Below are 15059 nucleotides of genomic sequence, written 5' to 3'. Positions count from 1 at the left end.
GTAACTTAGTCTGTCTGATAATTTTTGTAAAGAAAAAATAAATAAACTTGGTACAACATGATTTACTTTTACTGAAATGATACTGGGATCTAGGAACCTCCACTTTTTGCTTCTAAATAAGAAGTAGGTTTTAACTCATGTATCAATAACAATTAATTGGCTGTGACTGCCTAGAGCATAATTTTGACAATGATTCTAGGTCTGGTCCAAACACAGCAGTCAGGGATGCCATGATCTGATTATTTTGCAATATCTTCCATGGATATACAAAGTAAGAAAGTGGTAGCACACTTGTAGCAGATTTATATGTCATCCTTGGCCTGGATTTTGAAAATCTAGCCCTTAATTTACTAGACTCTAGAATCTTATTTGTCCTGCCATTTATCAAGTCCATCTTTTTCCTCCTGTGGACAGAATGATATGTACCAACTTCCCAGTTTGCCAGTGTCTCTTATTTTTCATATGTCTCAGTAATATGATTTGTGAGTTTTCTTAGTACCATAGGATGTAATTCATCTGGGTGAAGAGATTTTAACTTATTCACAGCAAGAAAAGTGTTCTATTATAATGTTTTCAACTATATTGAGCTTCTATTTGTCTTTACTAATTTTTTGATAGTTTTCCATTAAATGATTGGTCTCAATGGCAGATTTTATCTTCCAAAGATAGCCACAATACTCCCATCCCTCATGGTTTCTTATAATGTCCTCTTGACTGTCCATGAACCTGGACAGATCTTGTAACTCCCTCAACCTGATGGCGTATGATAAAAGTGATATTATGTGACTTCCAAGCTAGGTTGTAAAAATAACACACACTCCCACTTTGTTCTCTCTTGGGATATTCACTCTTAGAATTCACCTGCCATGCTGTGAGGAAACCCAAACTATCCTATGAAGAGATACATGGAGAGGCCATATGAAGGTGTTTCAGCCAACAGCCCTGTTGAGGTCTTAGCCAACAGCCTTCATCAACTACCAGGAATGTGAATGAAGAAGACTTCAAATGATTCCAGCCCAAAGCAGTAGAGTCACCTCCAGCCTTCAAATCTCACTAGTGGAGGCCCAGATATCACGGAACAGAGAAAGGTTGTCTCTGCTGTGCCCGTTTGAATCTCTGAATCCCAGAATCCAGGATTGTAATAAAATAGCTGTATTATGCCAGTACATTTTGGGGTGGTGTGTTGCACAGCAATAGTAACTGGAACAATCTCCTTGACAGAATAGACAAATGCAAAAGAAGCTCGTTCTTCAAATGTCACTGTTTCTCAGTTACCGTCTGCATTGGAAATACCTGATATGCTTGTTAAAATTCAGATTTCTAGACACACACACACACGAGCGCACACGCACGTGCACACACACACACACACACAAAATGGTCCTGGAACAACTATGCCAAACCCAAAGGAATGGTGGAATCACTGCCCTGGAGAAGGCCGGTGGTGTATGTGGGTTGAGTGCTCTGGACATTAGGGCAACCTGAGCTTGAATTGAGAAATCTCATATCCCGACCACTCCGGAAACAACTGGCACTGTTTCAAAAGTCCTAGCTCCAACATTCAAATGTTTTATTATTCAACAGGACTGCAAAAATAGATCAGTGTCAGATAAAAATTTAAAAACATCATTTCAACTTGAAATGGAAGATGAATCAAAGGAGAAAGTTATTGTCCAAGACCACAATAACACCACCTTTTTTTATTATTATGACCCCAGATCCTGGACCTGGTCCTGGCCTCTCATTGCTTATTTGGAAGGGAACTGTCCAGCACCACCGCTTCCTGAATGAAAGCCATTAAACCCAGTGAAAGGAAATCGTGGATCAGCCTGCAACCTGTGTTCTAGGACTGCAGGATAGTTTAGGATAGTTTAGGTCCTCATCAGGCCGTGTGGGATGGGGCTGGGGTGGATGTCCTCACACAACCACAGAACACTTCTCTTGTCTCTTTATCCCTCATGCATATCTGTCCCCTCTTTCTCTAAGTTTCTCATCACACACTGACATCCCCACTCCTTGATGGTCTCTGGTGAGTTGTTGGATGTCTCTCTAGAACCCCTCCCTTCAAGAGAAACCAAGGCCCTTACTCATCCAAACTCCATCGTGAGCACAGCCTGACATGCATGAATTCATGCTAATGTCGTAGAAAACAAGTCATGCAGAATGGAGCCAGTCAACTCAGAGTGTTTGCCAACAAGCACTTCCATCATCCCTGAAACAGAGGGGAATTCAAAAGTTTGTCATCTCAGAAAAGCAGAATTTGTACTCTCACCTTATCTTCTTGCCTAGTGAGCACTAGGTTCAAAGAAGAACCTAAACTGTAAAATATATTCAAATATGAAACTTTGTTATGATTGCCACTAAGAGGTAAGGTTTGCTTTGTAAAATAAGAATGTTAGGGGGATTTCCCTGGTGGTCCAGTTGTTAAGACTCCGCGCTTCCACTGCAAGGGGCACGGTGACTGTTAGGTGATGATCTCTTCAACATTACAAATTGTGTGGGTAAAAATCTGACTGCTGGGCTTCCCTGGTGGCGCAGTGGTTGAGAATCTGCCTGCCAATGCAGGGGACACGGGTTCGAGCCCTGGTCTGGGAAGATCCCACATGCCGCGGAGCAACTAGGCCCGTGAGCCACAACTACTGAGCCTGCGCGTCTGGAGCCTGTGCTCCGCAACAAGAGAGGCCACGATAGTGAGAGGCCTGCGCACCGCGATGAAGAGTGGCCCCCGCTTGCCGCAACTAGAGAAAGCCCTAGCACAGAAAAGAAGACCCAACATAGCAATCAGTCAATCAATAAATCAATAAATAAATCTTTAAAAAAAAATTTGACTGCTTCCTTATAAGTAGCTATTTATTGGGGGAAGGGGATGAGTTGTATTCGTGATTATTTTCTTTTCCTGAAATTTAATCACTAAAAAGTAGGGTTTTTTCATAACCATTATTTATTGAATATCCACTATCCACTATACACTTTGCTAGGCGCTTTTTTTGCAGCTCCCTTTCTCTTTCATTTTTTTTTAAAATTGAAGTATAGTTGATTTACAGTATTGTGCTAGGTTCAGGTGTATAGCAAAGTGATTTAGTTATACGTATAAATATGTATATATCTATATCCTTTTTTTTCAATTCTTTTCCATGAAAACTAGCTTTGAGAGAATAAGAATCTTGCCATTGATGTCATAGAGTCATGCTCACAAAAGATAAGGACTGAATGAATGATCACGAAATGGTGGTCATGCTTCAGATGTTTTAGAATTAGCATATTTTCAGATTATGTTTATAGCTTTTAATAAAGTCTATTTTTATTCCATTTTCAGTTTGATGTTTTTAATAAGGAATGCAAAGGAAACAGGATGCCAGTGCGGTCATTCAGATAACAAGATATTGGGCTAGATGCTTAAAATGCAACAAGATACAGGTAAAAATGCTCCATATGGCCCATTCCTAAAACATTTGGTCTGCTGCATTTATTATCATATTTTTACTTTTACTAAGCAGTTCTGAAACCTACATTTCCTAAACAATAAATTGTAAGGACCAATCCAAATTTTGCATTTTCTGGCAAAACGTATCCCTGCTCCTTTTTTTTTTTAACATCTTTATTGGAGTATAATTGCTTTACAATGGTGTGTTAGTTTCTGCTTTATAACAAAGTGAATCAGTTATACACATACATATGTTCCCATAACTCTTCCCTCTTGCGTCTCCCTCCCTCCCACCCTCCCTATCCCACCCCTCTAGGTGGTCTTTTTTGTTCTGCAGGCATTTTTGTCCTACAGTCCATGCATGGTTCATATTTGCTCATATAAAGGATGACGTATTTTGTAGTTTGACTCCTGTCTTCTATAGAGGCTGTTATTTAGATTTATTCATTTGGACTCTGAGTATGTAAGTTAGGATGATCAAATGGTAATCGTGGCAACAGAAAGCAGGGTTCACATCTTAGCAGGGTCATGTCATTCTTTCCCACAGTGCAGAACTCACATTCTAAGACTAATCTAGTATCTAAAAATAAATCTCAGGACAGCTCATGTTGCCATTTATGGGAAAATATGACTGAGTCAGTTAACTAATCTTCCTGTTGCAGAAAAAGAATCCCTCGTTAGTAAAGTAAAGGATCCTGGTTTTAGGGAAATGAAATGACAAGGGGAGAGGGAGAACATTCTTCTCTTCCAGAGTAATTTTTGAAGCTTAGAACTACCTCGTAACCAACAGGAATACAAAACCAGATCCAGTGAAAAGACCTACAGTAAAGGCAATAATAACTTTAATGAAATAACTATTTCACAGTACTTATGATATATTCACATACATGGTGGCAAAGTAGTCACTAAAGAATTCCTCCAACTGGGATTTTCTCACAAATGGACCCGTACTGTTTAAGTACTTGGCTTTGTTACTGGCTCAATCCCAGGAATGTCCATGGCCTCAATCATGCTGTAGAGGGGCTGGTTCATGAGCTGATTGCACACATGGCCATGGTCTTATCTGCCCTTGGTCAGCCCTAGTCATGTGTGAGAGACAAGTATGATACTTCTTCTTAAGCCCACTTTAAAGTTTATAATGAGGGGCTTTGTTTTCACTTGCTCTTGGGGCTTCATATTAGGCAAACAGAGTGATAGAAACTGACAGAATAAAAAATTTAACTTACTTGCAAAAATACTACTACTGAGTATCCAGTATGGTGCTTAAACTAGCTGGACACAGCTAAACTTTTTAAATCAGCTTTCCTAGTTTATAATCTTATTTCTCAATCTTAATTATACTTTTATTTTTCTTAGCTCAGCTCCTTACATATCCCCAATTTCCATCACTAGTCTTCCCACATTCCTATTCTGAAACCGAATTAAAATTATTTCTATTATACAACAGTGTTATCAACTGCAGTCTAATGTTGTACACTAGATCCTCAGATTTTATTCATCTTATAAATAAAAAGTTTTATTTATAAGGTGAATTTATTTATTTACTGAAAGTTTGTGCCCTTTTACTAAGCTCTCCCCAGACCACCCCCCAGATCCTGGCAGCCACTTTTAATGCTCTCTGTTTCCATGAGTTCAATTATCAAATGATCACCTTGTACACTTTATCTTATGATTTTGTTTGTGAATTATACCTCAATGAAGCTGGAGAAAAAGAAATTTTTTCTCTTTCAGCTTCATTGGACATTAAGGAAGGATGTTTCCTCTGTCTATTTCAGTTCCTGGACCTTCCTTTCAAGCTTAGGTCGTTCATCTCTACGTAATAATATTTACCCAGTTTCCTATTTACAGGGACCTCCACCCTGCCAAGTACAGAGTTTATTTCTATTCTCTCTGATTACATTTACAGTGTTTAAAGAGTTCAAGTAGTTCTATCATAGGTACAGACATAACCTAAGACTGACTCACAACAAAGATAGATGAAATAAGCTTATCATTTAACAATATAATGTTTATATATTGTAAATAAATGTGAGTGTGTTTAAGGCACTTCATAGAGAAGAGATTGCCATAGTCAGAGCACTTCTCTTGAGAATAAACCTGACTTGATGGGCCAGGAGTAAACAAGACAGAGGACTGGAGACTCTTTTGTGCAATTCTGGAAGAAGGGTTTGATGGTGAAAGAGAAAATAAAGCTATTACAGAGTAACTGGAAAAGGTAATATGTGATGGCTAGAGAGAAGAGCCTGAAGATAAAGACAGCGAGCTAGTTTAAGTACATGACCGTGCATGGGGAACTTATCTTCCTGAAAATAGTTTGTACCGTGAGATGTTTTCACAGCACACAAAGTAGTTCTGTGGCCTAGCCAGCCAACCAAATGGGAACGATCACAAGGAGCAGGGATGATGAGGAACTATGCATTCTCCAAATCTCCATCTCCAGGAAAGAAACTTTGAGAGGTAGCAACCACAGCAGAAAAACTACAAGCAGTGCAACAAGTCACCTATCTATTTGAGAGATAAGCAGGGCACATTTAGTCTAGATTACACTGTATCTTTTTTTGGAGGGATGCCAGTATTTAAAGTTGCTGAATTTGAGCCAAGAGATGTGGCTCTAGCCCTGGGGCAAAGCTTGGAGGCTCATGCCTTCTTCATTTAGCAGAGCACCCAGGACTGAGGTGTGGGACATAAGAACATGGGTGGTTTCTCAGAGGGTCAGATCAGAAACCAGTGCAGCCTGAGCTTGAGATGGCTTGAGTGTAAGCACAGCAGCTCTGCCCTCCATGGCACTGTCCACGAAGACTGGGAAGCACGCTGAGAACTTCCAGTGCCTTTTATTTACCCAAAGTATAGAGTCAACTCCTTTCACTTTGCCAGGATCTAGTTTAAGGCAGTGAATAAAAGACTTAGGCTATTAGTCAGAGAGATTTATAACACAGTGCTTTTTATTCTCTACTCAAAATAATATTAAATAACAATCAAATATCTCCAGTTCTAGCTTTTCAGCTTTCTGCTGGTGAAATTTCTTTCCTTGATTTATTCCCAAAGGCTAAAAAGTGAAGACCACTCCACCAAATCAGGAATGTTGGACAAAGAGAGGTCTGCCCTTCAGCAAGCTCTGTGGACATAACCTGGTTTCTTCTTCCCTGTAGGCTAGATGACATGTCTCCCTCTTTTATACCAAACAGAAATGACAGTGATGAGATCCAGTTCGAAGTCTTCTTTTCTCATGTGGCACTCTGAGAGGTGGGACTTCCTCTATTCTCCAATGTCTAGAAATATCAGAGTAGCAAGTGACATTACAGAGCAAGATAGAAAGACTTTGAAGATTTCATGCCTTCTTTCCTCCCCCTTATGGTTAATTATATAAATCATCACTTAGGAATGCAGCAGCCGAAGGCTTGGGACACTATAATATTCCACGAGAGTTTATCAAGTCCGTACACTTTTCAGATGAAAAAAGGATTGTCACAAATGAGTAAGAGACTTGGATTCCTAAAGTAGAATTGTTCCGGGTCTCCTGGCATTCCAATTATGGATATATTAATTATGACTCAACTATTTACTTGAATGGATAATGTTTGTCCACCAATACAACAGACATGGTAGTGCTCTCGAACATTCCATGTGCTTTCTCTTCCTACACATCCCAGCCGCCGTGGTTAGGTTGGGACCATGTGCCTTGTTCTGGCTAATGCCTGTGAACAGATAGGAAGTGTGTCACTCTCCATTTGAGGTCCTTAAAAGTAGGTGGGTTTTCCATGCTCCCTCCCCTTGCACCAGCAACCCTGCAGAGAGCTGGGATTCCTGCGCTGCTCTTGGGCGGTGCAGTGCCCTGGAGTGCCAGGCACTTGGCATTGGACTTTCTGGGAGCAAGAAACAAACCTTTGTAATGCTTAGCCACTGACAGTTCAGGATTCATTCGTACCTGATACATAGTTTACTCTAGCTTGACAAATTCAAAGGGAAATACGCTTTATGAGTTTACTAGCTATTGTCCAAAGTAGTGCTTTTGCATGTTTGTGGGTGACAAAGCTATTGAAACTTCAAATCCAAGTATTCTCAGTGAACAAATCTTTGTTTAGATTAGTGGCTAAAAATTCTGATTCTGGGCCTGGGTTAAAAATCCAGGTTCCATCACATACTAGCTATATGACTTTGCACAGCTTACTTAACTCCACGAGCCTCAATTTCTATATCTACAATATGCAGTTAATAATATTACTCAGTTCAAAAGCTGTTGTGAGGATTAAATGAGTTAAATTATATAAAGCAAAATGGACACAATCAATATTATTATTATTACTATTTTAGAGAGTTTCATCATAAAATTTTGGTCATGAGGCTCTTAATGAAATTGAATTAAAGTGATATCAGGATTGATGATGACAATGCTGTAGCCAAAATAATGGTTGTCAGATTGAAAACGGTGGAGGTTCTGGAGCTGGCAGGGGTGGCTGTGATTGTGAGGTGGTGGGCTATGGGTCTATAGAGGAGTCAATGGGTTTTAAAATCAAAGTCTGCCAGCATAAATCTTGCTGGGAAACTGACTCATAGTGCAAGGCCAGGTATGCTCATCTCCATTTTCCTACCTTTATTTCAAATACAGATGCTCTTTGAAAGACTGTGATAAACGGCACCCAGCAAATCCCTTCCCTTAAACCTTTACTTTTTATTTTTATTTATTTTTTAACATCTTTATTGGAGTATAATTGCTTTACAATGGTGTGTTAGTTTCTGCTGTATAACAAAGTGAATCAGCTATACATATACATAGATCCCCCTATTTCCTCCCTCTTGCGTCTCCCTCCCATCCTCCCTATCCCACGCCTCTAGGTGGTCATAAAGCACCGAGTTGACCTCCCTGTGCTATGCAGCTGCTTCCCACTAGCTATCTATTCTACATTTGGTAGTATATATAAGTCCATGCCATTCTCTCACTTCGTCCCAGCCTACCCTTCCCCCTCCCCATGTCCTCAAGTCCATTATCTACATCTGCGTCTTTATTCCTGTCCTGCCCCTAGGTTCTTCAGAACCTTTTTTTTTTTTTTTTTTAGATTCCATATATATGTGTTAGCATACGATATTTGTTTTTCCTCTTTCTGACTTACTTTACTCTGTATGACAGTCTCTAGGTCCATCCACCTCGCTACAAATAACTCAGTTTCGTTTCTTTTTATGGCTGAGTAATATTCCATTGCATATATGTGCCACATCTTCTTTATCCATTCATCTGTCGATGGACACTTAGGTTGCTTCCATATCCTGGTTTGTAAATAGAGCTGCAACGAACATTGTGGTACATGACTCTTTTTGAATTATGGTTTTCTCAGGGTATATGCCCAGTAGTGGGATTGCTGGGTCGTATGGTACTTCTATTTTTAGTTTTTGAAGGAACCTCCATAGTGGTCTCCATAGTGGCTGTATCAATTTGCATTCCCACCAACAGTGCAAGAGGGTTCCCTTTTCTCCACACCCTCTCCAGCATTTATTGTTTGTAGATTTTTTGATGATGGCCATTCTAACTGGTGTGAGGTGATACCTCATTGTGGTTTTGATTTGCATTTCTCTAATAATTAGTGATGTTGAGCACCTTTTCATGTGCTGCTTGGCCATCTGTATGTCTTCTTTGGAGAAATGTCTATTTAGATCTTCTGCCCATTTTTGGATTGGGTTGTTTGTTTCTTTAATATTGAGCTGCATGAGCTGTTTATATATTTTGGAGATTAATCCTTTGTCAGTTGCTTCATTTGCAAATATTCTCTCCCATTCTGAGGGTTGTCTTTTCGTCTTGTTTATGGTTTCCTTTGCTGTGCAAAAGCTTTGAAGTTTCATTAGGTCCCATTTGTTTATTTTTGTTTTTATTTCCATTACTCTAGGAGGTGGATCAAAAAAGATCTTGCTGTGATTTATGTCAAAGAGTGTTCTTCCTATGTTTTCCTCTAAGAGTTTTATAGTGTCCGGTCTTACATTTAGGTCTCGAATCCATTTTGAGTTTATTTTTGTGTATGGTGTTAGGGAGTGTTCTAATTTCATTCTTTTACATGTAGCTGTCCAGTTTTCCCAGCACCACTTATTGAAGAGACTGTCTTTTCTCCATTGTATATCTTTGCCTCCTTTGTCATAGATTAGTTGACCATAGGTGTGTGGGTTTATCTCTGGACTTTCTATCTTGTTCCATTGATCTACGTTTCTGTTTTTGTGCCAGTACCATATTGTCTTGATTACTGTAGCTTTGTAATAGTCTGAAGTCAGGGAGTCTGATTCCTCCAGCTCCGTTTTTTTCCCTCAAGACTCCTTTGGCTATTCGGGGTCTTCTGTGTCTCCATACAAATTTTAAGATGATTCGTTCTAGTTCCATAAAAAATGCCATTGGTAATTTGATAGGGATTGCATTGAATCTGTAGATTGCTTTGGGTAGTATAGTCATTTTCACAATATTGATTCTTCCAATCCAAGAACATGGTATATCTCTCCATCTATTTGTATCATCTTTAATTTCTTTCATCAGTGTCTTATAGTTTTCTGCATACAGGTCTTTTGTCTCCCTAGGTAGGTTTATTCCTAGGTATTTTATTCTTTTTGTTGCAATGGTAAATGGGAGTGTTTCCACAATTTCTCTTTCAGATTTTTCATCGTTAGTGTATAGGAATGCAAGAGATTTCTGTGCATTAATTTTGTATCCTGAAACTTTACCAAATTCATTGATTAGCTCTAGTAGTTTTCTGGTGGCATTTTTAGGATTCTCTATGTATAGTATCATGTCATCTGCAAACAGTGACTGTTTTACTTCTTCTTTTCCAATTTGTATTCCTTTTATTTCTTTTTCTTCTCTGATTGCCATGGCTATGACTCCCAAAACTATGTTGAATAATAGTGGTGAGAGTGGACATCTGTATTTAATTTTTGATCGTTTGATTAATATGTGTCTCAGGGTGTTTCTCCTTGGATTTATCCTGTATGGGACTCTCTGCACTTCCTGGACTTGATTGACTATTTCCTTTCCCATATTAGGGAAGTTTTCAACTATAATCTCTTCAAATATTTTCTCAGTCCCTTTCTTTTTCTCTTCTTCTTCTGGGACCCCTATAATGCGAATGTTGGTGCGTTTAATGTTGTCCCAGAGGTCTCTGAGACTGTCTTCAATTCTTTTTTCTTTATTCTGCTCTGCAGTAGTTATTTCCACTCTTTTATCTTCCAGGTCACTTATCCATTCCTCTGCCTCAGTTATTGTGGTATTGATTCCTTCTAGGGAATCTTTAATTTCATTTATTGTGTTGTTCATCATTGTTTGTTTGCTCTTTAGTTCTTCTAGGTCCTTGTTAAACATTTCTTGTATTTTCTCCATTCTATTTCCAAGATTTTGGATCATCTCTACTATCATTACTCTGAATTCTTTTTCAGGTAGACTGCCTATTTACTCTTCATTTGTTTGGTCGGGTGGGTATTTACCTTGCTCCTTCATCTGCTGTGTGTTTCTCTGTCTTCTCATTTTGCTTAACTTACTGTGTTTGGGGTCTCCTTTTCACAGGCTGCAGGTTCGTAGTTCCCATTGTTTTTGGTGTCTGCCCCCAGTGGCTAAGGTTGGTTCACTGAATTGTGTAGGCTTCCTGGTGGAGGAGACTGGTGCCTGTGTTCTGGTGGATGAGGCTGGATCTTGTCTTTCTGGTGGGCAGGACCGCGTCCCGTGGTGTGTTTTGGGGTGTCTGTGACCTTATTATGATTTTAGGCAGCCTCTCTGTTGATGGGTGGGGTTGCATTCCTGTCTTGCTAGTTGTTTGGCATGGGGTTTCCAGCACTGTAGCTTGCTGGTCATTGAGTGGAACTGGGTCTTAGCATTGAGATGGAGATCTCTGGGAGACTTTTCGCCATTTGATATTACGTGGAGCCGGGAGGTCTCTGGGGGACCAATGTCCTGAACTTGGCTCTCCTACCTCAGAGGCACAGGCTTGACTCCCGGCTGGAGCACAAAGACCCTGTCAGCCACATGGCCTTTCTCAGAGGACTTGTTGGGAAGATATCCAAGATGCTGCTATTCCCTCAGATTAGAGTGCAAAGAGCTTGACTTGGAGGGGTGAGAGCTGAGGTGAGGGCAGGCCATGGGAGAGACAGGGACCAACAACCTTGAAGAACTTTTCTCTGTGATGTGGATCAACAGCACTGTTAAACTCCCCATCGGAGCTACTAGTGTTGGAGGGTCTCCTGCAGAGGCGGGGGGTGGCTTAGGCTCACCGTGGGGACAAGGACACTTGCAGCAGAAGTTCTGGGAAGTACTCCTTGGCATGCATGAGCCCTCCCAGAGTCGGCCATCAGCCCCACCCCCTTAAACCTTTAAAAAAAAAAAAAAAAGATGGTATATGCTGGCTTCGGAGCTGTAGGCAGCATCAGTCAGCACAATGAAATGTGCCCATTTTCCAGCCTACAGCAGAAGCCACAGTTGTCTCTGTTCCCTGCATCCCAGGCTATACAAGAGGGACCAAATGATGCTGTGGAGTCTTAACTCAATCAAAGTGAAGGACAAGTATGATGGATTTATCACTGTCACTGACCTAACATTGACTGATGGAAGAATTCCCTATCAATCTCTAAGGCAGATTTCTACTAAGACTGTGGCGTCACTTGGGATATAGAAACAAAACACCCCTCACAAGTGTCAAGTATTAGTTAAAGAACAAATCAAAACCATCAGCTATTATTTTTAAAACATAAAAGAAAACAATTTAAGGGCCAAGTATGTAGGAAACATATTTCATGTGGGAGGGAAGGAGGGTAAAGATTGCTTATGGAAAGAAGCATCATACCTTAGAGAAGGCAACCATCTGGAAATTCCATTTGAGTATCTGAAGCAGAACTGTGGAGCTGGAAAAGAAAAAGAGTAATCAGACTGTGTGATGAAGGAATCAAGTAAATGTTTTCCTGACAACAAAACATCAGAACAAGTTAATTTCCTCTTTCCCCTTAAGAAATATTTCAGGAAACAGGATTTCCGTTCTTTTCTCCTTTCCAGCTTTTCAATACAATTAGCAAACAGGCAAGGGGAGGAATCACATTCTTTCAGTGAAGGTGAATAGAAAGACCCATATGTCAAGTGGAAGAACAACTGAGAACTATCCTGGTTACTGTGTGTTAATAACTTCCTTCTCGTTTTCAGAAGACTGTACATTTTAATGAAGACAAATTTTTAAAGGCTGTCTCTTCTTGTTCTTTACAGAAGGTCATAAAGTCTTTGATGGAAGACAGTACAGGTAATTGATGCTAATCTCCTCATTTTACAAATAAGGTCCCTGAAGCAAAAGCAATCATAGATTTTTAGTGACAGAACCGGAACTAGAACACAGCTTTCTTGACTTCTATTTAAGGCATAGTTTCTTTTTTCCTTAGGGCATCTCTGAAAGCAAACAGTTGCTCTAGGTCCTTCATATCTGATCATAAACTCAGATGGGACATCTCAGATTTCTAAATTCAGATGTAACCTTCACAATTTCTGCTGGTAAATGTAATGGTAGCAATGGCCTCCAAGAGATATGCAGGCATGGAAGACACAGTTATGTACATGCAGGTATTTATCTTACTTTTGGTTGCCAAGATCCATTCTTCGTGTGATGAATTTATTCAACAGATATTTGTTGAGAGCCAACTATGTGCAAGTCTCATTGTGCTGGTTATTTGAAAGAATCTAATCAAAAATAATGAGAAACATTTCGAGTTTTATTCCTAGGAGTAAGATGCCCATCCTCCTGTAAAAGGAGCTGACCCTTAAAGGAGCTAAAAAATAAAGATAAAATTAAAAAGGAGGGGGAGAGGAAGGAAAGATGAAGGAGGGGAGTGGAGGGGAGAGAAAAGGAAAATCCACATTCAGGTGAGCACTGTTCTTTGTACAACATCACATTTGAGAACTCCAATCAGTCAGCACTCTACAGATGGTAGATGGCCACACGACACTGTGATCTACGCAAGACTAAACTAATGCAAGATTTGAAACTAAACATTCACTATTGGATTGCCTCAGGGAGACTGATTAGGACTGATAGACATTGCCTCAACCAAGGAGTAATAACAGAATCCTATGTATTTCACACCTTTACCAGGGTTCGTGTGACAAGAACACAATGTAAATAAATGCTAATTTTAAAATTGGCCGAAGATCTAATAGTCATAAGAGAACAAAACTGAAAATAGCCCCAAGGCAGTCTTTTCTTTTCCTCAATACTGTGCACATCTGCATTCTAAAATGGCAATTAAGCAACTGTCCTCTTCTAGTCAAATCTCTGCCATGACAAAAGAGATGGACTTGAAATGCAGTGGAAAAATACCTACTTTGGGTGGGTTTCTAATCAGATTTCCTAGATGCTGCCAGGAAATGTATTGTGCATAATGCTGTTCTAGAAGAGGGGGCATGCTGGTCCCCTGCCCGGGGGCCCGCCAGGCTGTCAGCCAGCTGGTAGCCCACAGAGCTGAGGACACCTGGAGTCCCCACCATGCTTTGGTCCCACTAATTCTGTAACTGCTGCCTGAGGCAGGAGGCAGGATGAAATACATAAACAGCAAGAGAATTAATAACAGCACTTGAATCCAACTGAGATGGATAGCAAGCTGTGGAGGATGCAGTCAGGTATGAAAAAAGGAACCTATCAAATCATCTGATACCTAAAACCCTTTCTTAGAAAGTAGTACGAGAAGAAATCCTGTACTTTAGAAATAACATTCCCTTATATTCAAAATTCCACTGGAATCAATTCCCAGAAAAATCCACCAGGGCTTTCTTCGTTCCAGGGTTGATTTGATCAACAAAGACTTCCTCATTAGCTACTATGACCACGGTGCTATATGAAGTGTGTGTGTTGTGGCTGGGAGTGGATTAATCCTCAAGGGCACAAAACATGTAAGGAGGAAAGAGGAAGGAAATGAGGCATAATATTAATGAAGGTACTGGGAACAAGAATCTGGGTGCAAACGACTTAGTATTTAGAAGATGGCTCCGGGAAGGGCTGGGAGGAGTGCAGCAGCAAGATGGGGAAGGAAAGCCAGTAGAGTGTGCGACTGAGCAGGTGACCACTGTGAGTAACAGGTTCAATGCTACTGGAGACCTTCTGAGAGACTGTGTGGGACATGTTTGAAGAGTATCCCACCGCAGGGTGAGCAAATGCAGTATTTGTCCATTCCTATCCCCCGCTTTTTGAGGGTAGCTCCTGGGATGTTAATTTCCCAACACTCTGACCTATGCTGCACATGGACCAGAGATGCACCCAGGTGAGAGGACACCATCAGGCAGAGAGATGCAGGAAGCCATCAGTGCATAAGAGAGGTGACTTCTGGGCAAGGTGAAGGGGTGTGGGCAGAGTGCTGACATCATTCACTCCAGAGTGATGCAGGAGATCCATGATATTGGTGCTTAGGAGAGGGACACATTGTCATGGGCAAAAGAAATCAAGGCAAGCTTTCATCTGGTTCTTTAAGGATGAAAATGTCTGAGACAGATTAGAAGTAGTGAACCTCTTTTGTCTTCATGGTTCCCTTTCTAATACTGGCATTTTTCACCAACATACTTGAAGGTCTTAAAATGTCAACACCATTTTCTATTTAAAGCAAGTTTTACTAAATTAAAAAGTTCTTCTACAATTATCCCCTTATTCCTCAT

General features: G+C 40.3%; 1 long non-coding RNA gene across 1 annotated transcript in view; it reads right to left on the bottom strand.

Moving 5' to 3' along the window:
• Window positions 1-12259, bottom strand: part of LOC132366439 (uncharacterized) — a 45662-nt gene extending 33403 nt beyond the window's left edge. The window contains exon 1 of the long non-coding RNA XR_009503441.1: window positions 12223-12259. This is a non-coding gene — a long non-coding RNA (uncharacterized LOC132366439). The remainder of the gene's footprint in view (window positions 1-12222) is intronic.
• Window positions 12260-15059: the final 2800 nt, after the last annotated feature.

This window comes from Balaenoptera ricei, chromosome 5 (genome assembly GCF_028023285.1).
Source record: "Balaenoptera ricei isolate mBalRic1 chromosome 5, mBalRic1.hap2, whole genome shotgun sequence".
NCBI lineage: Eukaryota > Metazoa > Chordata > Mammalia > Artiodactyla > Balaenopteridae > Balaenoptera > Balaenoptera ricei.
The sequence above is the reverse complement of the archived record's forward strand: the minus strand, read 5'-3'. Positions and strand labels throughout refer to the sequence as shown.